The sequence below is a fragment of the Megalobrama amblycephala genome, linkage group LG11 (assembly GCF_018812025.1).
Source record: "Megalobrama amblycephala isolate DHTTF-2021 linkage group LG11, ASM1881202v1, whole genome shotgun sequence".
Taxonomy (NCBI): Eukaryota; Metazoa; Chordata; class Actinopteri; order Cypriniformes; family Xenocyprididae; genus Megalobrama; species Megalobrama amblycephala.
The window spans coordinates 30,544,261-30,568,599 of NC_063054.1; the positions used below are offsets into that span (position 1 = coordinate 30,544,261).

Here is a 24,339-nt window from a genome sequence, read left to right on the forward strand (position 1 = left end):
GCCTCGTTTACTGAAATCATTTGATTTTGGTGCTCTGAACCACTGATTCGAAACAAAAGATTCCTAAAGCTTTGAAGCTTCATGAAGCATCATTTTGAACTCGCCCATCACTAGATATTGTTGAAAAAAGTTGTTACTTTGTTTTTTTGGCACAAAAAGTATTCTAGTCGCTTTATAATATTAAGGTTGAACCACTGTAGTCACATGAACTGTTTTAAATATGTCTTTAGTAGCTTTCTGGGCATTGATAAAGGGAGTGTTATTGCTGGTGATGCAGGCCTCACTGAGCCATCGGATTTTATCAAAAATATCTTAATTTGTGTTATGAAGATTAACGAAGGTCTTACGGGTGTGGAACAACATTAATTAATGACATAATTTTCATTTTTGGGTGAACTAACCCTTTAAAATATTATTCTCTTTGTAAAGAAAAGTAACATTTGAAAGATATGTGTACAAATATGTAAAATGCTATTTTAATATAATAATATTCATTTTAAAAATGAAATATGTGAAAATTATAAATTTGAATCTAAAAATCATATATTGGAATAAAAAAAACCTGATAAACTTATATTAAATTATATTATATTACATTATATTATATTTCACTGTTTGGGGTCGATACGGTTTAATAAAGTTTTTGAAAGAAGTCTGTTATGCTCACCAAGCATTATTAGAATTTAAAATAACTGTTTTAATATACTTTAAAATATAATTTATTCCTGTGAAGCCAAAGCTGAATTTTCAGCATCATAGCTCCAGTCTTCGGTGTCACATGATCCTTCTGTCAATCATTCTAATATGCTGATTTGCTGATCAAGAAACATTTCTCATTACTATCAAAACAGTTGTACTGCTTAATATTTCTGTGGAAACTTTGAGGATTCTTTGAGGAAAGTTCAAATGAACAGCATTTATTTAAAATATAAATCTTTTGTAACATATATATATAGAGAGCGAGAGAGATCATGACAATAAGCCTGTGAGATTGAATGCATTGTTATTTCGGTTGTAGTCTTGCCTGTCTTCTGGAAAAATCTACTGGGAATCAAGGCAGGTTGTGCGTGCATACTAGCATTTTGGTTGCGTACATAAGTGCATATTTGGCTCAGACTGTAAATCAATTAACAGGAAACAAAGGCCTGCTGTCAGATGCTGTGATGAAACGTTCATGCAAAGATGCCCATGGCCTGTAGGAGCAGTTCGCAAATGAACTCCATTAAAGTTCCTAAATGGTTTTTCAGGGTGTGCAATGAAGCCTGTTCCAAGGTTTTACATAAAACAGGTGAGAGAGTTATGAAAACAAAAGAGGTAAACAATGAGCTGTTACATCCCATGACTACCCTGATGACAGATGCCTCGAGGGAGTATGGAGAAATGCAGGCTCCCGGCAGGACTCGCTTTTTCTCTCTCACTCTCCAGGTCTCTGTCTCTCTAACACACGTTCATACACAAACACAGTGGTTCAGGCAGACACCTGCTGGTAGTTTTCTAGCTGACTGCTCTCAGAGACTGTCGAGGCATACATCTGGTGGGGAAGCGGGCCGCTGTGCTCTACAGAGCTCAGCAATGTGATAATTTGCAATCGTGAGCTCGGCTACATTCTACAGGGCATCAGGGATCTAATGAAAATCACAATGAAAACAGGCCCGAAAGGGGATGTAAATTGCTCCCATCATGCATATCAGAAAGTCTGAAGACAGATGTAATGTTCTTTTTTCACATGGGTCACAGGGCTCTGCCATTCACTGTGAGTTTCTGTTAGCTTGGCTCTTAGTCAATACCAGAAAAATTAAAATATATTAAGCAGCTTTATTATAAAGCAAACGGGTTTCAACATTGAAAAGGATAAGAAATGCTTCTTGAGTAGCAAATCAGCATGTTAGAATGATTTCTGAAGGATCATGTGACACTGAAGACTAGAGGAATGATGCTGAAAATTCAGCTTTGCCATGACAAGAATAAATTACATTTTAATTACATGCATTTTAATTACATTTTAAATTTAATAAATTTAATTTTAATATACATTTCAATATATAAAAACAGAAAACAGTTATTTTAGACTGTAATAATATTTGACAACTTTACTGTTTTTACTAATAAATGTGGCCTTGGTGAGCAAAGAGACTTCTTTCAAAAATATTGAACAATCTTACTGACACAAAACCTTTAAACAGTAGTGTACATTATTTAACATTATTTTTTCCATTTCCATTTGGTGCTGCTAATGGCACAGTGAAAATATTTACATTGTAAAAACTAATTGTTGGTTTACCTTAAAAAAGTAAGTTACCTGGTTGCTTTCATTGTTCATTGAAATTAAAAATCTGAGTTCATACAATGAAGGCGATTTGTTTAATCAATAGAAACTCAAAATATTATGTTATTTGAGCCACATAGATTATTTAAGTTGATCTGACAAAAGAAAAAAAAATGATGTGATAACAAATCATGAAAATAATTTTACAGCGTAGTCTTAAATTCCACTTGCAACAGCATTCACGGCACGTTTTGCTTCTGTAATCAAAATTATTCTGATTGAAACATACTGCATAGCCTATACTGACTTAAAGCTGCAGTAGGTAACTTTTGTAAAAATGTATTTTTTACATATTTGTTAAACCTGTCATTATGTCCTGACAGTAGAATATGAGACAGATAATCTGTGAAAAAAATCAAGATCCTCTGGCTCCTCCCAGTGGTCCTATTGCCATTTGCAGAAATACACCGCTCCCGGTAAGAAACAACCAATCAGAGCCAGGAGGAGTGTCTTAGCAGTGTCAATCAAGCTCGCGTGCGCGCTGATCTCACCCCTCTCATGCAGAGCGCCAGCGCATACAGGCGTTCAAATCCAAGATTACCGGTGTGCCGCAGCTTTGCTTATGGCGGAAAAACAATCCAAACTGCCAATTCCTCGAGTGGCACCTGCTCACAAAATAAAGACGGGTAAACGGAAAAAGACAGATGACGATGATAAAAAAGCCAAAAAGAAAGAATAAAACGAGGGTAAATATCGGAGCGGCTTTTCCGAGGTGGAGGGAGCTACGTGTCCTGAAAGGATTAAAAACCGATGCAGAGTTAGACACATTTCTGCTTGACAAGTAAGTATCCCTGCTTGATTTGTTTCATTTTTTAAGAACTACACAACTAAGATAATTTCAAAACAGGCCTGCCCGTCCCCTGCCTGATGCTTCCTCTTCTCCCCGCCCGTTGACTCCTCGAAGTCGCTGTGGGTGTGAATTCCTCGTCGGAGCCCACTGACTCAGTGTCAAAACTCTAGCCGCATAACATACAGATAAAATGTCACGCGCTGTGCAAAGCAACTATTGAAACCTACTAATTCACTGGCTTGTCATGTTGCTGAAATAATGTACTAGCAAATAATTACTTGCATACTGTAACGTTAGTTACCGTTATATTATCATACTAACTATTTATTACTTATAGAAATAGTGCAATGTCATATAGTTACATTACATGTATTGCAAAATACGTAATGTTTTGAGGACCAAGTTTGTAGTCAAAGTATGGGCAGGCCATAGTCAGTGTAAATCATATTGATGATGTTTCGCCTGTACCAGTGAATGTGCCATAACTGTTATATCCGCCTTAGCCTGCGCATTCACGGCAGGCTCCATTGTGATGGGGGAGGAGCTGTGGAGGGAGGGCTGTAGCGCAGCATAGAGCAAGGGGGAGTGACCTGTGAGTTGTGCTTGTTCAAATTTTCAGGCTAAGTCAAGGTTTTCTAAAAACTCCCTACAGCAGCTTTAATTTTATGAATTACATTTTGAAAAAAAAATATTATCCCCCGGTTTCACAAACAAGGTTTCAGCTAGTCCTAGACTAAAATGCATGTTTGAACTGTTTCAACTGAAAGAAACTTGCACTGACAGATCTTAAAATATGTCAGTAATTGTTTTGTCTCAAGATGCACACCAGTAACATTTTTTTCAAAGACACGTTTATAAAAGTTACTTAAATGCCCTAATTGAACTAAGGCCTAATCCTGGTTTAGGCTAAGGCCCTGTCTGTGAAACCGGGCCTACGTTTTTCCCCCTTTAGAATAAAAAATCATGCCCAAATAAGGAACATGCATTAAAGGGATAGTACACCCAAAAATGAACATTCATTTACATCAACAGACCTGCAAGAGTTCATTTCTTTTGTGAAACACAAAATGAGATGTTAATGTTAGAGACTGACAGCCTCAGTTCGTAAATGTTACAGTATTTTCATTTTTGGGTGAACTATCCCTTTAAGAAAGCATGTTAACTTTACTCAACCACTTTGCCAAGCAACTATTGGTCCAGTAAACAAACTTCAGCATGTATGTCCCTATAGAGCAATATGAGGTTAAACACAAACTGCCCTCTTTGGAATCACACCTGCAGCGTTTGTGTTACATGAACTTGTTGGCTTCTATCCACCATCCAATAATTGATCCATAACAATAATTCTACACATTCAGCAAGAGCTGTGGATGTCACATGTCTGTTGTTCAATACCAATTAGTTGAACAAACCAGCAAGAGTATCCTTGATAGGTTTAGATTGCTGACCTGACAGCAGAGACACATTTGTATTCATGCATGAACAGAATCGGTTCACCCGACCGCACTTTAATAAATGCATAAGCTGCAGCTTGGAGACAGAAGGATTGCACTGCCAGCCTCAACTGTTCTGATGTGTGGAGATCAGTCAATTCAGTTCAGGCTTTTTGTCAACCAACTTGGGATTTCGGACGTCTCTTTTTAGGCTGACTGACATTGCAAGGGCTAATCTAAGACATATTCATAATTATCGAAGTAGTCTACTTAATAAATAACCATGACAGAAATTCCTGGGCTGCTGTCATTTCATGGAAATAAATGTAATTACTTAAATAGACAACTTATAAAAATGATGAATTATTAATGTGTTAAGATATATATATGTATATGTAAACCAGTTGAAATGAATAGCCTAGGCTTAGATTTATGGTAAATTATTTTCGCTTTTTCCTAATGGTTGACTCAGTTTTTACTTCATTAAATGTTTTACCCCTAGAGAAATTTGTCATTGAAATCAACAACGATATATCCACAATGCTAGGTGTCAACAAAACTCCAAGACAACTGTTGGACAGTTACAAATGTACTGCACCTTTAAGAAAAAAAAAGAGATGCCATTATATAGTATGAGTTTAAACAAGGTACAAGATTCTGCATACTCTATAGTAAGGGCTATGGAGTTTTCAGTTAATTAGAGCTGAAAACCCCCTGACACCCACCAGCTGTTTCAGAAGTCAATACGATCACCCAGCTTACACTGTAAGCTTTTAGTGCAAGGAATCATTCCCATATTGATTTGACCATCCAGGGAGAGGGTTAATTACCCTTCAACTTAATTGTCCTCTAGGTCTGATCAAGCATTCATAACTGATGTTAATTGATTCTTTTTTGTCTTTGTTTCATGTTTATCTTGTCTTGGGTTCTTACAGAATAAGATTGAACAGAATAGAAGAGCTCCTTTAAAATTTCATGATTAAATGCTTTTAACTTCCATGCATTATCAATGGAGATAACAAATGAAAGAACGTCAGCAGTTTATGAAGTTATAAGTCTGGACCAGCTTGAACACTGTTACCATTCCTAAAATTTCTTTAGGTGAAAGGCCACTGTCAGCTCTTAACAACCTTTGTATCAATCTCCCAATCAATCTGTATCGGATCAGAGAAAGTAGCAGAGAATAAATCCAAACTTAATGTGAAAAACATACAAATCCAAATAACCATAACCAAATATAACCAAATATCAACCAGAGAGTCAACCCAAACCAGCAAACAAATCCAAATCCAAGATTAAAGGTAGATCAAGACAAGGTAATAAAACAAATCTTTGATCACAAAAATGACATATTTAAACATTTTTTTCCTGCGAAAAAAACATCTTCATGCCTTAAAGGGTTAGTTCACCCAAAAATGAAAATTCTGTCATTTATTACTTACCTTCATGCCGTTCCACACCCGTAAGACCTTTGTTAATCTTCAGAACACAAATTAAGATATTTTAGTTGAAATCCAATGGCTCCGTGAGGCCTCCATATGGGAGCAATGACATTTCCTCTCTCAAGATCCATAAAGGTACTAAAAACATATTTAAATTGGTTCATGTGAGTACAGTGGTTCAATATTAATATTATAATGCGATGAGAATATTTTTGGTGCGCCAAAAAAAAAACAAAATAACGACTTACAAAGTGATGGCCGATTTCAAAACACTGCTTCAGGAAGCATCGGAGCACAGATGAATCAGTGTGTCGAATCTGCTGTTCGGAGCGCCAAAGTCATGTGATTTCAGCTGTTGGCAGTTTGACACGTGATCTGAATCATGATTCGACACACTGATTCATTTATGCTCCGATGCTTCATGAAGCAGTGTTTTGAAATTGGCCATCACTAAATAAGTCGTTATTTTGTTTTGTTTTTTTGGCGCTCCAAAAATATTCTCATCGCTTTATAGATTAATATTGAACCACTGTACTCGCATGAACTGATTTAAATATGTTTTTAGTACCTTTATGGATCTTGAGAGAGGAAGTGTCCATTGCTCCCTATGGAGGCCTCACGGAGCCATCGGATTTCAACTAAAATATCTTAATTTGTGTTCTGAAGATTAACGAAGGTTTTACGGGTGTGGAATGGCATGAGGGTAAGTAATAAATGACAGAATTTTCATTTTTGGGTGAACTAACCCTTTAAAATAGCTTGAATGTAACTCTACACCCTTGCTTCATTTAGTATATGCGGATCTATAAATATGCTAATTAGCCCCGCCTACACTCACTCGCATGAGTTCAGAGGTCCACTCGGTGAACTTACGCTGCACAATGGTATCGCTTTTTACAATGTCGGACACATAACGGTAATTAATATGATTAATAAAAATCAGTATCCTTAGAAATGCTTTGATCACCTTAGAACATCAGTGGAGGAGGCATATTCATCATAACATCTTATATACATCATACACCCGTTACATTGCTAAATCTATCCAATTTTTCATATCAACAGAAAAATATACCAGTATAACCTTCTCTTGAGACTCCCCTGCTTCAGATCGGTCATAGTTAATGATATGCTAAAGCTTGCTGGCACGTTGACATTATTGGTTACAAGGTATTTTGTGACGTACGAAACACCAGCGATTTTATACCGCGTTTTTGAAACTGTCTTTAGATCACTGCAGTTTTAAGAGAAAATTCTCAGCATTGGTGTTTACTTATGAATTTGCACTTGGTTTGTCTTAAAGCATATTAAAAACACCACATAGACATATAAACAACATTAAAAACTTGATTTTCACCACAAGGGGTCTTTAATAAAATTATGTTGCCAGAAGGTAACAATACTGACTAGCTGGAAAGGTTGAACTGGTAATATATGCATATGCAAATTGTTTCTAAGAAAACGCTGGAATCGAGTTGTCTGGAATAATCACACTCTGATTTAAAATGTATAGCAGAAACGCCATACACAAACATACAAAAGATTTCCCTGTGTGTTTGACAAGATAATGTTCCCTTTTCTTGTATCCTTTCTAAAATCAATCAGATGCTCTGGGGCTCGAGTGACAAAACGAAATACATACATTCATTTTAAACATATGAATATAGAACAGAAGAAAAAAAGAAATCTTATCACCAAACCTGAAAAGCATACAAAATAACCACATACTTGCTGGCATCAGATTATGATGACAGCCGACACTTTTCTTTCAAGCGTACGAGGTTGTGCATTAAAGTGCATCTGGTATCCATCAACAACATCACTGTGATGCCATCATGCATCTTCGTTATAGATGTTATAAAGTACAGTGCCCTTATGAAATATATGCTTTCCCCACATTTTTTATTAAAAAAAAAAAAACAGATATATGTACATACATAACAATTTCCACATTTACATGCATAAAAATTTCCATCAGCACCATCCTGTAGTAATACAAGCTTTTATTCTAATGGCATTCAGACATTAAACAAATATAATAAAGATAAAAGTGCAGAACACATAGTACATAAATGAACAAATAAAAACAAAAGGAACAACCTGCTTCTAACAACCTGCATAATAAAAGTTTACAGGATTGTTTCCCTTTCATGCACATTAGGAATGAAATTCCCTTTCATTCTTTTACACTTGTGCTGATTATAGTTGTATAGTATTTTCAACATCTTGAGCACCATGAGAAGGCCTGCATGGCTTGAGAGGGAAAATAAGAAATTAATATGAAGGAAATCAGTGTCTGCTGATTAGACCTTCAGTGCATCTCTGATGCAAAACACAAGACCAGAACAGCTGGACAACAACAGCTCCAATCCTGAGCTGTCCAGATCTATCATCTGCCAGCGGTTCCCGCCATCTGTTCTGGTGTATATGGGTCACTTTAATCTGGTGTCAAGAGGACATAACAGTGCATGCGGTATGCAAGACATCTAAAAATTGCCAAGAACCCAGTTTCATCCTTGCAAACCAGAACTCTTGTCTGACTTTATGCACTGAAACCACTGGAGAAACCGTGTGTTGGGCTTCAGCCAGCTCATATCATGGCAGCCTTACTCAACAACCTGCTGATTTATGCCTGAATTCAATTAGCCTGATTTCCCCTCATCATTCAAGATGGATTGTGATATCAAACCTGCGGTCACGTCACCTCCTGCAGGTTTAGCACTGTCATATCAAATGCATCACTCCATTTTATCATTTGATTAGGTCAGGTTGCCTCATTTCCTCACTCTCTGTCAAGGCTGTTGCAGCATCTGAAATTGCATACTTCCCTACTATATAGTAGGCGAAAAACAGTATGTGACAAGAGTAGTACCTACTTCTTTCGGTGTGATTCTGAAGTGTGCATTCGATGGACACTTTACTATCCTATGAGGCCACGGGAGAGGATTTGTGAATGGCAGTGAAGTGATGCAACTGACTTTGGTAGGTGACAAGACAGTGACAACATGGCGGATACTGTACGCAGGGGCGTGTTTAGGTTTCTGGGGTCCCTAGGCAAATCTACGAGAGGGGGCCCAGCGATTGCGTTCCGGGGGAGTTTTTTGTTTTTTCAGCCAGTTAAGATCTATTTAGCCTTAGATGTTGTATGAATACGGTGCCTGGATCATAGGTTTTATCAGCTGGCAATTTTCAATGCACATTTAAGAGTGCAAGTTGCAACTATTAACAATAATGGAAAGATGAGGCTTATCAGTATGTCACAATATCACCCTGTTTCGACTTTGTTTTCTGTTTTGCACCATTTAATGCCAGTCTGTCATCATAGTTATGCATTTAGATTCACAAGCTTGCAATTCAATTCGATATCAGTTATTTTGGATATACTGTATATCAGGTACAGTACATGGTAAATTTTACTAATGCTGTATAATATACAATCAGTTGGTACTACATTAATATTGAAGGTTAAAATTTACTGATTTGTATACAAACTTAAATTACACTTAAGGAAATTTTTACAATAATAAAGTTAAAATAGGCCTACTAACTTTAGAAATATTTAAACTCCAAATTATTTTTTGAAATATAAACATTTAATTGGTGGCTGTCAACTTGATGAATTTATTCAAAAATGCATTATATAGGCTATTAAAGAACATTAAAATGATAATTAATATGTAATATGGTGCATGTATTTAGCTAAATGCTCCTCTCTAGAGTTAATTTTTCTAGCTGACTAACGAGTTTATGGTCACTGAATATTTTTGTTCTGAGATAAATGTGACGTTACGTGACATTGTTTACATTATATTGCTTTATTAACGTCTTTCCGTGGTTGAAAAACTGATTAAGCAATTACAGGAGACATAATACGGATATCGTTAAGTTGTACTGTATCTTTTAACACAACTTTAGATGGTTATTTATGTTTATTTCGTGCTGTAAATTGAGCGCAGCGTTAGTTCAGTCAGGCCACGTAGGCATAGTGCTGCGACCAGCTGACGCGGTCAGCTGTCAAATCGCTCCAATCACTACCATTCTCCTATTATATACTATATACGTGGCATTACTGCTCGGTAAGTATGCTCAAACTGCTCGCAACCCTCCCTCCTCATCATAAGCATAAGCATATTACTGTGCACCTTCTGGTTGTCGTCTTTTGTTTCAGATTACTAAGGCTTTCAATTCCTGGCTGGCATGGACCTCACTGCTGAGAGACACTCATCCTCATAACCAAACCACATCTACATGATTACCACGGTTCGCTTTTAAGGACATTAATAAGTGTCTTAATTGTCTATGTCCAAGCTGATGGTTCTGGGGGGTTAATGTTAAAGCTCTTGTATGTTCAATTCATTTTGAACAAGAGCAAGGAGCAAGAACCCCCATAAGGAACCATACCACCAAAGATAGATTGTGTTTCAATAAACACAAGTAACTTGCCAAAGTGGTCCTGTCTGAACTGGTTTTGAAGCAGAGGAGAGGAACAGTTCAGGTGTGCTTCAGGCTCCCGCTTCTCTTGAAATGAGGCGCGATAGCGATCTGTCACGCCACATTAAAGAGCGCCAAATCCGTATCCTCACGCTTTTTTAAGTGGGTATTAACCTTTTCTATTGGGTATATGGAATATACCTGTGTATCAAGTAGATTAAACACGCTACTGGTTGTATGTCTGGATTCCAATCACACTACACACATCTACACTACATGCAACATGCTTTTTTAGCAGTTGTGAATTACTTATTCGAATAAGTACCTACTGAGAGATTTCAGATTCAGCCTGAAATTGTGCATGTCTGTGTTGTGAAAGTACTTCCATTATTTAATCAGCATTAAAGGTGCCCTAGAACTTTTTTTTAAAAGATGTAATATAAGTCTAAGGTGTCCCCTGAATGTGTCTGTGAAGTTTCAGCTCAAAATACCCCATAGATTTTTTTTTATTCATTTTTTTAACTCCCTATTTTGGGGCATAATTAGAAATGAGCCGATTCAGGGTGTGTGGCCCTTTAATTCTCGTGCTCCCTGCCCACGGAGCTCGTGCTTGCCTTAAACAACATAAAAAAAGTTCAAACAGCTAATATAACCCTCAAAATGGATCTTTACAAAGTGTTCGTCATGCAGCATGTCTAATCGCTAAGTACAGTGTTTATTTGGATGTTTACATTGATTTTGAATGAGTTTGATAGTGCTCCGTGGCTAACGGCTAATGCTACACTGTTGGAGAGATTTATAAAGAATGAAGTTGTGTTTATGCATTATACAGACTGCAAGTGTTTAAAAATGAAAATAGTGACGGCTCTCTTGTCTCCGTGAATACAGTATCATCATGTATCAGATCATGTCAGTTATTATTGCACCATCTGCCATTTTTTGCTACTGTCCTTGCTTGCTTACCTAGTCTGTTGATTCAGCTTTGCACATCCAGACATTCTGCCCTTGTCTAATGCCTTTCATAATGTTGGGAACATGGGCTGGCATATGCAAATATTGGGGGCGTACACCCCGACTGTTACGTAACAGTCGGTGTTATGTTGAGATTCGCCTGTTCTTCGGAGGTCTTTTAAACAAATGAGATTTATATAAGAAGGAGGAAACAATGGTGTTTGAGACTCACTGTATGTCTTTTCCATGTACTGAACTCTTGTTATTTAACTATGCTGAGGTAAATTAATTTTTTGAATCTAGGGCACCTTTAACACACAAGCTTCTTCACCAAAATTCGCTGTGAAGAACGACAATGAATACCAAGGAAGAGAAACATTCACCTTTCAGAGAATTGTGGCAAACAGATCAGCAGCAAAGAAAAAACTCCCATGAAGTATTGTGACTGATGCAATCAAGTCTGATATATATCAGTTCTTTAGAAATTCATTAAAACAATGTAGAACAATGCTTTTAGGAAGCAAAAAAAAAAAAAAAAAATCTCCAAGAGTATAAAATAAGCACCCTATAATCTGGTGACAATGATATAATCTATCATCTAGACCCCCTGCAATTATCACTTGTGCCTCTAATGAATCTGGGCTCAAGTCCAGATAGATCTGAGAAATGGATTGTCTTTTATTCGTGCCCCCTGCAGAGATTCCATCAGTCTTTGTCCAATCATCAGTCATAAACAATGATGCCAGAAAAACCAATTAACCAATTAATGGCTGTGTTTATCGCTCCATCCGTTGCACAAAGAGCCCCCAAAAGCCCAGTGGATCAATAGACAACACAGAACTCCTTCCAACCACGTTGTTTATGTTCTCAATTCAGCTTCGGCAAACATCCGATATTACTCCCATCAGTAGTCCTGAGAGGTCTAAATAACCAAGGATGACTTGTCACGTATCTCCCCTCAAAATATATGTGTGTTTTGGACATCATCTTTATGTTGTGGGTGGTGGCCTTGCAGCCAGAGAAGTGTCTCTCTGAAGAGTAACTGGCACTTTTCCCAGATAGCTAACGCCTAGGCTTCGGTTGCTGGATTCTTTTGGTGTAATGTCTTTGAGAGAGCTTTAAGGACACTATAAAGTTTTGTGTGTTAGCTTTGCAGCCATCTATGCTAGTGTACTCGAAACAAAATTCACTCCCAGCAGATATTCACATTCAAAATTTGCTGCCAGAATAAGAATGTCCCTTCTCCTAAAACATTTATATAGGAGACAGGATAGTTTTCCAGCAAATTGTTATTTAATACACCATTACAAAAAAAAATAATAAAAAAAAAAATAATAATAATACACCATTACAAAGTGGTCAGTCATTTTTTTTTAAAGAAATTATTTTTTATTCAGCAAGGATGTATTAAATTGAATAAAAATGACAATACAGACTTTTACATTGTTACAAAAATGTTTATTTCAAATAAATGCTGTTCTTTCTATTCATCAAATAATCCTGAAAAATGTATCAAGGTTTCAAGAGCCCAACTAAAGCAAACACCAATCACCACAATGGTAACATCAAATGAACCAAAACAGATTATTATTGCCACTTCCATAGACATAAAGTAATATGAATGTGTAATATTTTACTATTACACATTCAGCGTTTGCTGTTTTATATTAAGAAATAATCCTTTTCATTGGATTCAAATTAAATAAGTTGACAGTTCTAACATCGTATCAATTCTAGTTTATTTTTTAATGTCATGTGTTACCATGATGGTGTTTAGTGTCTTTTTCAGCTTGTGGAAAAGCTTGTGATGAGCTTTGAGTCATCATGTGATTTTCCTCATCACTATTTGTTGTTGTTGATGGTTGTTAGTGTTTCATTGGATTTGAAAATTAACATTATATCAGCAAATGAAATGCGTTTTCTTTTGTGAATTTAATTTAAATCTGTAAAGCTTAAGATGTTGATACTGTATTTTGTATGGTAAATTTCTGGCAACCACAGCTACCTTTTTTTTTAACAGCATGTTTTAGAGGTGATTGACTGTATTCTAAAAATTAATGTATGTTGAAAGTAAAAGATTTTATAGGATTTAAGGAGATTTTGTGTAGAATTACAGTAAGAAACTAATTAAGAAATTACTGTATTTTACAGTTTATCTATTTTCTCTGACTGTATTTTTCGCCCCTGCTGCCAGAAAATTACTGTTTTTTTATATACAGTGTATACTTCACTTTTTATGAGTGAAGTACAGTGTACAGTGTGCATGCAGGTCGCATATGCACATTTAATTTTTTTTGCAGTAATTCGTTTATGAATCAAATGAAGTATACTTTGCAAGGCTGTGCACGTACACTAGCGTACGCGTAAAAAAAGAAGTATATTTTGGGCTTAAGAGGGAAATCTGCCATTTTAACAGCTTGTACTGTATGCCTTCATGCAGCCTAAAGTGTTCAGGTTTATGTAACTGTAATCTTCCTGTTGCATTCAGTCTAATCTCAGTCTTTTCCATTTCAGCCAGTGGTAAAAAATACGAGGCATTTTGGAGTCCGTTTCGGCTATTTTACTCATTATATTTCCAAAGATTGTTGGCAGTTCTATAGCCTTATCTCGTTCTCCAAGGCCGTTTTTCCACCAATATAAGCATTTGCCTTCACTGAGAACATGTCAGCCATAACAGCTCTGTACCTGCGACCTCCTGGAATCAGAGTTGCTCTAAATACCTCTGTCTGGATACGACTGTGAACAGCATGGCGTGTAAATAGGGGTTGTGTCACAGCGCAGAGAGCAGCTCACAGCAGCTAACTGTATGGAAACAGAGGTTCACATTAGCATGTTGAAGAAATGCTGGAGCCATTTGCTTCAGACTATGAAAGACTGTATGTGAAAAGGGAATTAGCACAGCTCAGTATGTGTGTGTAGCCCATCCGTGATGAGCTGTATTCAGTAGAAGCTTTATCACCACAGAGTTATTGAGCATGCTGCTGGCAGTGGCTCTCAATATCCCCCGTAAAACTGTATTTATGTACCAGTCTTTTGGGATTGCACTTTCTTTGTGTTGAATTTAAAGGTTGTGTTGTACCAAATGCATCTTACTGCCAGCAGGAAAAGTGAGAATCAATGGCTGACAAGTTGAAGACTTTATTTTTCAATGATTTTATTTGCAATTGATTACTTTCACATTCATTTTTTTTCCACATATAACAGCAGAAAAAAGGCATTCAAAATGTAGGCTTTTTTTTTTTAGAGCTGTTCAACCTTATTTATTTATTTTAGAGGCTATCAATGTTATTTTTAGCAGTGGTTGCTAAAGCAAGTATCATTATTTTTGGTCATATTTAGGCTTGGGAATCTGAACAAGCCTCTAATGCTAAATATTATACTTTGATGCATAACTTGCCCTGCATCATTTGCTAGAGTTATGACAGTCTAGCAACCACATGGCAACACTCTAGCAACCACTCACAACACCCAACCACCAGAATGCTCTAGCAACCACCCAGAACACCCTAGCAACCACATGACAATGCTCTAGCAACCACCCTCAACACCCTAGGAACCACCCACAACACCCTAGCAACCATAGCTATGCTCTAGCAATCACCCACAACACCCTAGCAACCACCTAGAACACCCTGGGGACCACATAGCAACACTCTAGCAACCACTCACAACACCCTAGCAACCAGAGTGTTCTAATAACCACCCAGAACACTTTAGCAACCACATAGCAACACTCTAGCAATCACCCAGAACACTCTAGCAATCACCCAGAACACTCTAGCACCCACATAGCAACACTATAGCAAGCACCCACAACACCCTAGCAACCACATGGCAACACTCTGACAACCACTCACAACATCCAACCACCAGAATGCTCTAGCAACCACCCAGAACACCCTATCAACACTCTAGCAATCATCCAGAACACCATTGCAACCACCCAGAACACTTTAGCAACCACATATCAACACTCTAGCAACCACCCACAACACCGTAGCACCCACATAACACTCTAGCAACCACTCACAACACCCAACCACCAGAATGCTCTAGCAACCACCCAGAACACCCTATCAACACTCTAGCAATCATCCAGAGCACCATTGCAACCACCCAGAACACTTTAGCAACCACATAGCAACACTCTAGCAACCACCCACAACACCCTAGCAACCACATAGCAACACTCTACCAACTACCCACAACAATCTAGCAACACTCTAGCAACCACCTAGGATTCTGTAACAACCTCATTGCAACGAACTAGCAAAAACACCCTTAGATTTTTAGATGGTTCACCCAGGACACACTAGCAACCACATGGCAACACTCTAGCAACCACTCACAACACCCAACCACCAGAATGCTCTAGCAACCACCTAGAAAACCCTAGCAACACTCTAGCAATCACCCAGAACACCCTAGCAACCACCCTGGATTGTCTAACAACCATCCAGAACACCATAACCACATAGCAACACTCTAGCAACCACCTAGGATTCTGTAACAACCTCATTGCAACAAACTAGCAAAAACACCCTTCGATTTTTAGATGGTTGCTGTCCAAACAATCTATTTGTGGACAGCACATAATAAAATCAATCTGATATAACGACATATAATATTGAGCCCATCATAGAAGTTAAAAGGCAAAATGGAACTGCAGTGAACAAGAAAAACAATTATAATTGAAAATACAGTGCTAATTATCTGTGTGACTATCATGGGTAAATAACAGAAACTCTGAGGAATCATGTCATAATACTCCAGTAACAAAACATTAGAATGTTGTTAACCAGAGCTTTGTGGCACAAGTAGGATTGATTCTGCTTTAATTGTAGACTTTTGACAGCAGGTCTAATTGTAGTCTCCTCTTATGTAACTTGGTTTTTGCCTGCTTTAGTTTGAGGTGATGTTAATTACTATGACTAATTGCCTCAGGCTCATTTCCCACATGAGAAACTAACAGGTGTGCTGATGCTAACATCCCCCCTCTTCCTCCACCAATCTCACTGTCAGGTGCTCGAGTGGAAAAGGAAGAGTTTACATCCGTGTTCCACATGTTGATGGAGAGCAGCCACAGGAGAGCATTAGATGTCAGTGGACAGCCACAAATTAATACAAGAATAAATTAATAGACAAGGGAAAATGAGGGAATGAGGGAAAAAAATCAGATTACATGGAGAGCAAATTTAGGGTAAGTTTAAGTACATGTTTTTCCTTTGTGTTTTTCATGTCGAGACGACAATGTTGTCAAAATGATCCCCATTCACACGGATCCATGAAAACGACCAAAAATGCTGCATTATTCATGCCAGGCCAGTAGATGGCGATGTCACTTTATAAAGAAACATTACGTTCCCGTAATACACATGCATATCACGTCACTGTTTTCACAAATTCATGGATTTGTAATGTACACAGAGATGATAACGGTATCGTTTTCAAAAGTTTGCATTTTCAGGCTCCCAAAACGCCACTGTTGTGTAAATAAAAGGCGAAATCGCATAAAAATGGTGTTGTATAAACCAATTTGGGCTGCAGGTCACTGATAGACTTATGTTCAATTATATAAAAATATACATATATTGTCTTCTAAAGCCACTTTTAAAATTATGTCTATTCAGTGATTTACCCATTGGCAACAATAATGCCTTTGAATTATCCACACTTCAGACGTTGTTGATACTTCAGTGGAACATAACAGATACCTTCATTTAGTACCATGAGCAATAACATTTTCTTTTACAACATGTTTTATAGATTTCAGGTTACTGTCTTCATAGCCCAGTATGTCACGAGGAGTGATTTTAATGAACAGTTTCAGCTCCCATTCTGCATGGATTCAATCTAAAATAAAAAGGAAGCCAGAAACCCATGCTAATCCAAGTACACAGTAGCACATGAGAGGAAGCTGTCAATGTTATTGTCGCCCAGGGCAACAAAATAAGGACGTTGTTATACTAATAACTCATTCCTCTCCACAATTCCAGATGCAGACTCGACGGGGACCCTCGGCTGCCCGCTGCTGTCCCACCTATTTCGGGAACACGTAAGCATCACTTTTACTTCCTGTGCAGACATGCATTGCACCCACAAGAGCACTGTCACTACACTACAATTGATTTTCCCTGTGTCTTTAATAAATACCCCACTGGGGTAACATTTAGTTGTAAAACACATACTCGCCTCATTGTTTTTGCTACGAATGATACATACTAATGAGGCTGATATATATTATTCCTAATTATACTTAAAAGCATTGTGTATAGTGAGTGAGCAGCACACGCTAATTGATTTCTTAACTGTATATTGCTCACACAACATTAGAGATAGCAAGTCTATTACTCATCTAATTACAGGAAATTATATAATTTAATTGGCTAATCAGAAAAGTGAATGTGTTTACAGGGTGTGTCAATAAAATGAATTACTTCATTGTCTTTGCTAGAATGGAGAAGTTTGTTGAAGTCAATATGTTGTGGGACCGTTTTTGCTGACTAAGATCCTGGACGGTTACTTTGTACACATTTATTGAGTCAACCCTGCTGAGTGTGCGTTATTCTTCTATTGAGAGTGTGCAGCTGGCATATGGAGTCTCCTCTTGTGTTTACTTTAACTAAAGCGCTAGACACTGCTTTTGTGATGGCATTTTCTCATCTTCCAATCATTTCAACCTTAAAACTAAGAATCACTGTTCTAAACAATGCTAATGAAAGTATCATTTCATTTAAAAATTTGGGATCGGTAAGATGTTGTAATGTTTTTGAGGAAGGAAGTCTCTTATGCTCACCTGGGCTGCATGTATATGATTGAAAATACAGTAAAAACAGTAATATTGTGAAATATTATTGCCATTTAAAATAACTGTATTTTAAATTGTAATGGAAAATCTGCATTTCCAGTAGCCATTGATCCAGTCTTCAGTGTCACATGATCCTTTGTGCTGAGGCATGTTTTCATATCACCATATTTGCTTTTTTGCAAAAGTTCTAGTAATACTCCTCTATTTCCAGTCCCATGACAACCATGAAAGCAATGGATATTTAATACACAGAGAATGCTGTTTAGTACATGCAAAATGAATGTTCTGTCAGCATCACAAACACATATTGTGCCTAGGGCTGCTGATGCTTCTAGGATTATTTACTATGATTATTTGTTTTGGGATAATGACTTCTAGGAGAAAAAAAAATAAATAATACTGCTCTTTTAAAGAGCAAGTACATATGATGCCATTGCTTGTATTGTGCTCTACAAGTTTAGCTTCAGAAACTTTTAAAAGGCTCTATGAGGAACCTAAAGTGCTCAAAGAACCTTCAAAGTAACTTTATTTTGTTCAAAGACTCCTAGCTGTATCACTATAAGTAAAATGAAATATAATGCTGCATTGCTACTGCAGAGAATCTCTCCCAGAACTAGCACATTTCCACTTAATCGCAAGAGGACTGTGAATCAATGTTTGCTTGGATTTCTCATTAAAATTTCGAGACTAATTAACAAATGAAATAGATAAATAAATGCAATAGTAATGAGGTGAAAAGTGTAAAGTGCGATTGAAGGGCTCTGGAGATGAAAAACCTGTCTGCTAGAAGTTTCGAAAACAGCAGATGGAATGTTGCTGCAGGTACTGAGTGTTGGCACGTAGTGCAAACATCTCCATGTGAAGCCTCTCAATCTACATCAAAAGACAGACAGAAAAGATCTACTATTCTGGTTGCTGTGTTTATGGGTCTACCACTATTTTTTCTACAATACAAGAAAATACCAGTGAGATAAATTAGGCAACGTCTACATTAATCCGGAGACATTTCATTTAAAAACGCTCCCCATCCACACTAGTGTTTTCCAAAAGTTGCTCATCCACACTCAGGGCCGGATTATCCATAGATGGGATTGGGCGAGTGTGCACTATCGTGTGCGGGTTGCGGGAGAATCAAATGATTCGCAGGAGTCCTGCAAAATAGAAATATTTAAACATAAAATATCTAAAAACTACTAATTTTTATTCATATATTGCAAAAAGCAACAAGAACAACTAATATAAAATAAAAACGATTTGCAGTCGCAAGCATACGAGATTCTATTTATAGCCTAACTGGTGTTTGCAGTGTTGAGCAATGTAGCCAATCACAGACATATCTGTTGATTTCTGACACGCAATGGAGACGCAATTATCAGGTGTTCATGTTAGAATACTCTCACCACTCAAAACGCCGGAGTTTTTATGCAGACAGTGCTGCATAAAAGAGCGGGACTGAATCCTGCGGGAGCGGGCGGGCGCGGGACTGAAAAATCTGTCCCATCCGATGTAGGTCTCTACATCGCGGTGCCCCCGCGTTCCCATTTCTCCTCCCCCAGAACACGATTTCGCCCCTGCCCTCACGGAGGTCTGTGCATGCCACTGCATGGAGGACGCCAGGTTTATTCTTGCCTATTTATTTGGAAAATCTTATTAAAACCAAAATTATAGGCCTATGTGGTGTCCCATGCACTTACAACCATCACAGTGCTATCGTCGGTGGCTGACAATTCTGTAATCTCGGTCAAATGCAGGCAATTTTCGCTGTGTATAAAACATACAATACGCTTCAAATGATTACATATATATGTAAATGTTCATGTGCAATTTTTTTTTTTTTTTTACCTAGGAAGCTCGTAGGCCTAATTACGATATAATTCCAATAGCACGTGAAGGCAGAATTAACGATTTTGTATGCACAAATTCTAGAAAAAAGATTTTCTGCTTAGGTAAGACTTATTTACCATTATTTCTCGGCAAATATGTGACGCTGTTGTCGATTTGAAATTTGTGGAACGGTTTTCTCTTTTAGATGGTTGCTTAGATGCTTGTAAAGTTCAGTGTGTGTTTTTTGCTGGTTGCTTGCAACAGTCTTTCTTGGGCTTGCTTATTGTTTTTTTTAACATATGGTTTTGCATGTAGTCCTCATATATGCCTTTTATGATGAAAATAAAGATATTTAGTATGACATGTTCATCACTAGCATATAAAGTGTATGGGGTGGGGTGGGGGGCACTTCAAATGTGGTCACCCTAGGGCACTACACTGTGTTAATCCGGGCCTGTCCACACTGAGACGTCTGAAAACGCATAAATCATAAACCTTATATTGTGCATGCGTAAAACATATTAAAAGCTCACGAGATGATGCAGAGAGAGCAGATATAATAAAGTTCTCACGCTATTCTTCTAGTACAATTTTATTAGCATATGATCACATCACTCAACTGTTGCGTCCAGGTCGCACTCAAACTCGCATGGTTTAAAACGCAAAGGAGCATTTATATTGAGCAACACTGTTACAGTAAAAAGGCTTGGTATAACTATCTATGGGTACAATATGACTAAACATGCGTCATTGTTTTCCAATACCTCTGTTTTCAACATCCATACTAAAATCAGCGTTTTCAAATTTATCCATTTTAGAGAGAGTGTTTCCAAAAAGCTCAGTTTTACTTGACAAAAACGCTATCTCAGTGTGGACAGAAGGTTAAAATGGACAGAGTTTTCAAACAAAAATGTATTAGTGTGGACATGGCCTTAATTTGACTTACACACGCACACACACACACACACAACTATCAAACGTGTCGGTACACTAAGGCTACGTCCACACGAAGCCAGAGCTTACCCTATCTGATCTTTTTTTCCTCGTTTCAAGAAATATCTGCGTACACACAAAACTACTGAAACGACTCAAAACGATGTAGTATGCATGCCAGAGCAGTATGTGGCGCTGTAATTCTGCCACAGAGATACACTAAAAACGAAGAATAAGACTTGGAGCATGCGCATAAACCTTGCGCGCTGTATACGAACTTTAGTAAAGTTTCAAAATGAAGCTTTATTTTAATAAAGCTTTAGGCTCGGCAGCTTCTGCAGCACGAACACAAGCATGTAGTACGCTATTATTGTTGTTGTAGCCGTTTTGTGCTGTTAGCGGTGTCTTACTAGGGTCGACACGTGGGGTGATGACATCATCGTTTCACAAAATGTATGGATAGGCTGTACACACGAAAACGCAAAGGGCGTCGTTTTCAGATTTATCCACTCTGGGACCCGGTTTCAAAAAATACCGGTTTCACCTTCCGAAAACGCTGGATCCGTGTGGACGAAACGCCTATTCGAGACAAAATTTGTGCGTATACACAGAATGCGTCTCCGTGTGGACGGGGCCTAAGTACCTTTTGGCCCTCTAGTGGTTAAAAAACAAAACTGAATGCATTTTGCGCAAGAACAAAGAACAATTGTTTTGGTTGTGCTTCGGCTCTGCATGATTGCGTGGATGAATATGGTTATCCTACTGCTCATAAAACATTCACTACAGGCTAAAGAGATGTAACCAGTTTAGATGGAAAAGATCTTGTCGTGGAAATTCTCAATACAATCTGACTTCGCCACTGACAATTCAAACAACCTCCAGTTGTCAATATAATATATAATACTCAGTACCAATACAGTACTACAGTACCTTCGAGGTAATTCCCATCCCGAATATAATACAATACAATACTACAGTATCTCGAGGTAATTCCCTTCTCGAATACTTCTAATACATTTCCAATATTTCGAGGTAATTCCCTTCCCGAAATAAGGTGACGGCGTCCCGTCAAGAAGCTACTATCACTACCTCAGTCACACATGAGCACACAGGTCTTTAGTATCTATACACTCTCACCGTCCTTCTCAGGTGTACGCTGGTCCGACACAGGATCATTAATACTAACTCCGAGTATTACAGCCTCACCCCGAGGGCGACTCTATAGTCTTCCAACACTATCACTGTCTCTGCTGTGGTCTTTTGAGCGTAGAATCTTTAGTACTTCTATTCCTTAGCTGCGCAGCATATGCCTGACACGACTTCCAAGTTGCTCTTTGTAGAAATGAAGTTTTATTTACGGCCGGGAGATCACTGGTCACAACAACCAAGTGAGTCTCCGAACAGAAAGGTACATACACATTTAAACCTTACAGTTGAGTAAAAATCAATGTCACTCAAGTCTTTTCAATGTGATTTGTTCTTGTGATTGGTTTATAATGATCTGAGCTGAGCTAATCAAGTGACTTTAGTAAGCTTACATGATCTTTGACCTGAGCATCCTTAGTCTGCATATTTCTAAAACCAGTACATAAATATTTCCATCACAATCTCAAGCTGACTTGCAGAAGACATTACTGTAGCTATATACCCATTAATAGACACGATACTTCCTTGAAAACAAATTCCAGCACAGTGCTACAACAAACCATAATGAAATGACCCATAATAGATAATAGATATGCTTCACTCTGCTAGAGAGCTACATATGGCAGTATATCTGTTCAATAAAACAGTTGCTTTTACAACATTGCTCGCAATCTCCGAAAAGCCAAGCCAATGTTGATTCTCCTTTTATTACGAGCTCTGATGCGTTCTCTTTTTGCCAGCAGACTTCCCAGAGGTTCGAGATTTAACGTGCTCCATTGCTCATTGTGAAAACTGACCTATGCCACTCCCATGCCATACATGCGCCAAAGCCGGAGCAAATTTTCTCTATTTACGGATATGACGAGACACGCACTAGTGAGTGACGTATGTACACTTTCTTTCAGTAAAAACCATCCTGACATAGTGAATCAGGGCAAGACAATAATAATAATAATAATAATAATAATAATAATAGTAATACATTTTGGAAGGATCGATGTACTAATTTTGAAAAAAAAAAAAAAAAAAGTTTCTAATTATTTATTTGCTTTGCTGTTGACAATGTCCTACTGCTGTTTCTTCTGAGGAAGGCTTTTAAAAGAGTTCACAGTTTGCAGATTGCACTCACTGAGGCAAAACAAAGATGCTAAGGCCTCTGAACATGGCAATTAAATCCCTCTCAGGCTTTAGTGCTCTTGTCCATTAACATTTACCTCAGTTTTTTTTTTTTATTGAAAAAAAAAAAGAATGTGAAGAAACTTACAAAGCAGAATAACACACTTTTTAGCACTTTCCAGTGCAAATCAAACAAAAGGTCCACTCACCCACACAGGATGCCCAAGTGGTCTGCCTTACTCTTATTTGTGCATATTATGCCAGGTATTATCCTGCATCTGTGGCATGTGAGCATTTTAGTAGCATAACAACAGGCTTGCTTTATAGACATTTACATCTAAATGTTAATGAATATACACAGAATGCAATCTAAACACTATAGCATAGCTTTAAACTGCTTAAATTTAGAGAGATTTACTGAATAAATAGTGTCGTTTGTGTGCCTGTCAGCCGCCAGACATATTTTTTTTTCACACAGTGCATGTGTAGTTTGCTATATTAGTTTGTGTTTCTTCATACAAGCCCTTATTGCAAAATATTATGTTGGTTTAGAGTGCACAGCAAAAATAGGCTCATTGGAGATATTCTACTGTCAGCTGTGTTTTTGGGACATGTGTGCACGCAGCAATCTGTACAAATAAATACACGCCACAGACAAAGCACGTGTGAAACAGGCCTAATTCCAGATGTTGCTTGACCAAACAATCGATAAACAACATTTCTAGTTACACAACCTGTTGGATAGATGGCACTGCCGTTGTGTTAATGCCCATAAACTGCTCTGTGTGGCTGCCAAACCCCATCCAGATCACATTGGTGGCAGGACCTAATCCTACTAATCAGAAGCTAGACAGGAACAAACAGCCGCTGTGGGACATACCTCTCCCTTGGCGTCAATGACAAGACACAGGTCTATCATCCTTGATTTCCCTGATCTTTATAGGAGAGTGATGTCTAGACAGGAAACAGAATTGGGTGGCTTGAAATCTTGCACATGGCTTGGGAACACATAGGAATTAAATGAGTCTGTGTGTCAAGAATTATGATTATGGTCAGTCTGACCTCTGTACTCTTGACAAATTCAGAGTGACTTACCATTTAGCATGAATATCACCTGATTAATATTGTTCAGGCTGTTC

At 37.8% G+C, this 24,339-nt stretch overlaps 1 long non-coding RNA gene across 1 annotated transcript in view; it reads left to right on the plus strand.

The window, feature by feature from the left end:
• The window catches only part of LOC125278316, a 59,059-nt gene that overhangs the window by 15,770 nt on the left and 18,950 nt on the right, over nt 1–24,339 (plus strand). The window contains exon 3 of the long non-coding RNA XR_007187090.1: nt 17,370–17,428. This is a non-coding gene — a long non-coding RNA (uncharacterized LOC125278316). The remainder of the gene's footprint in view (nt 1–17,369; nt 17,429–24,339) is intronic.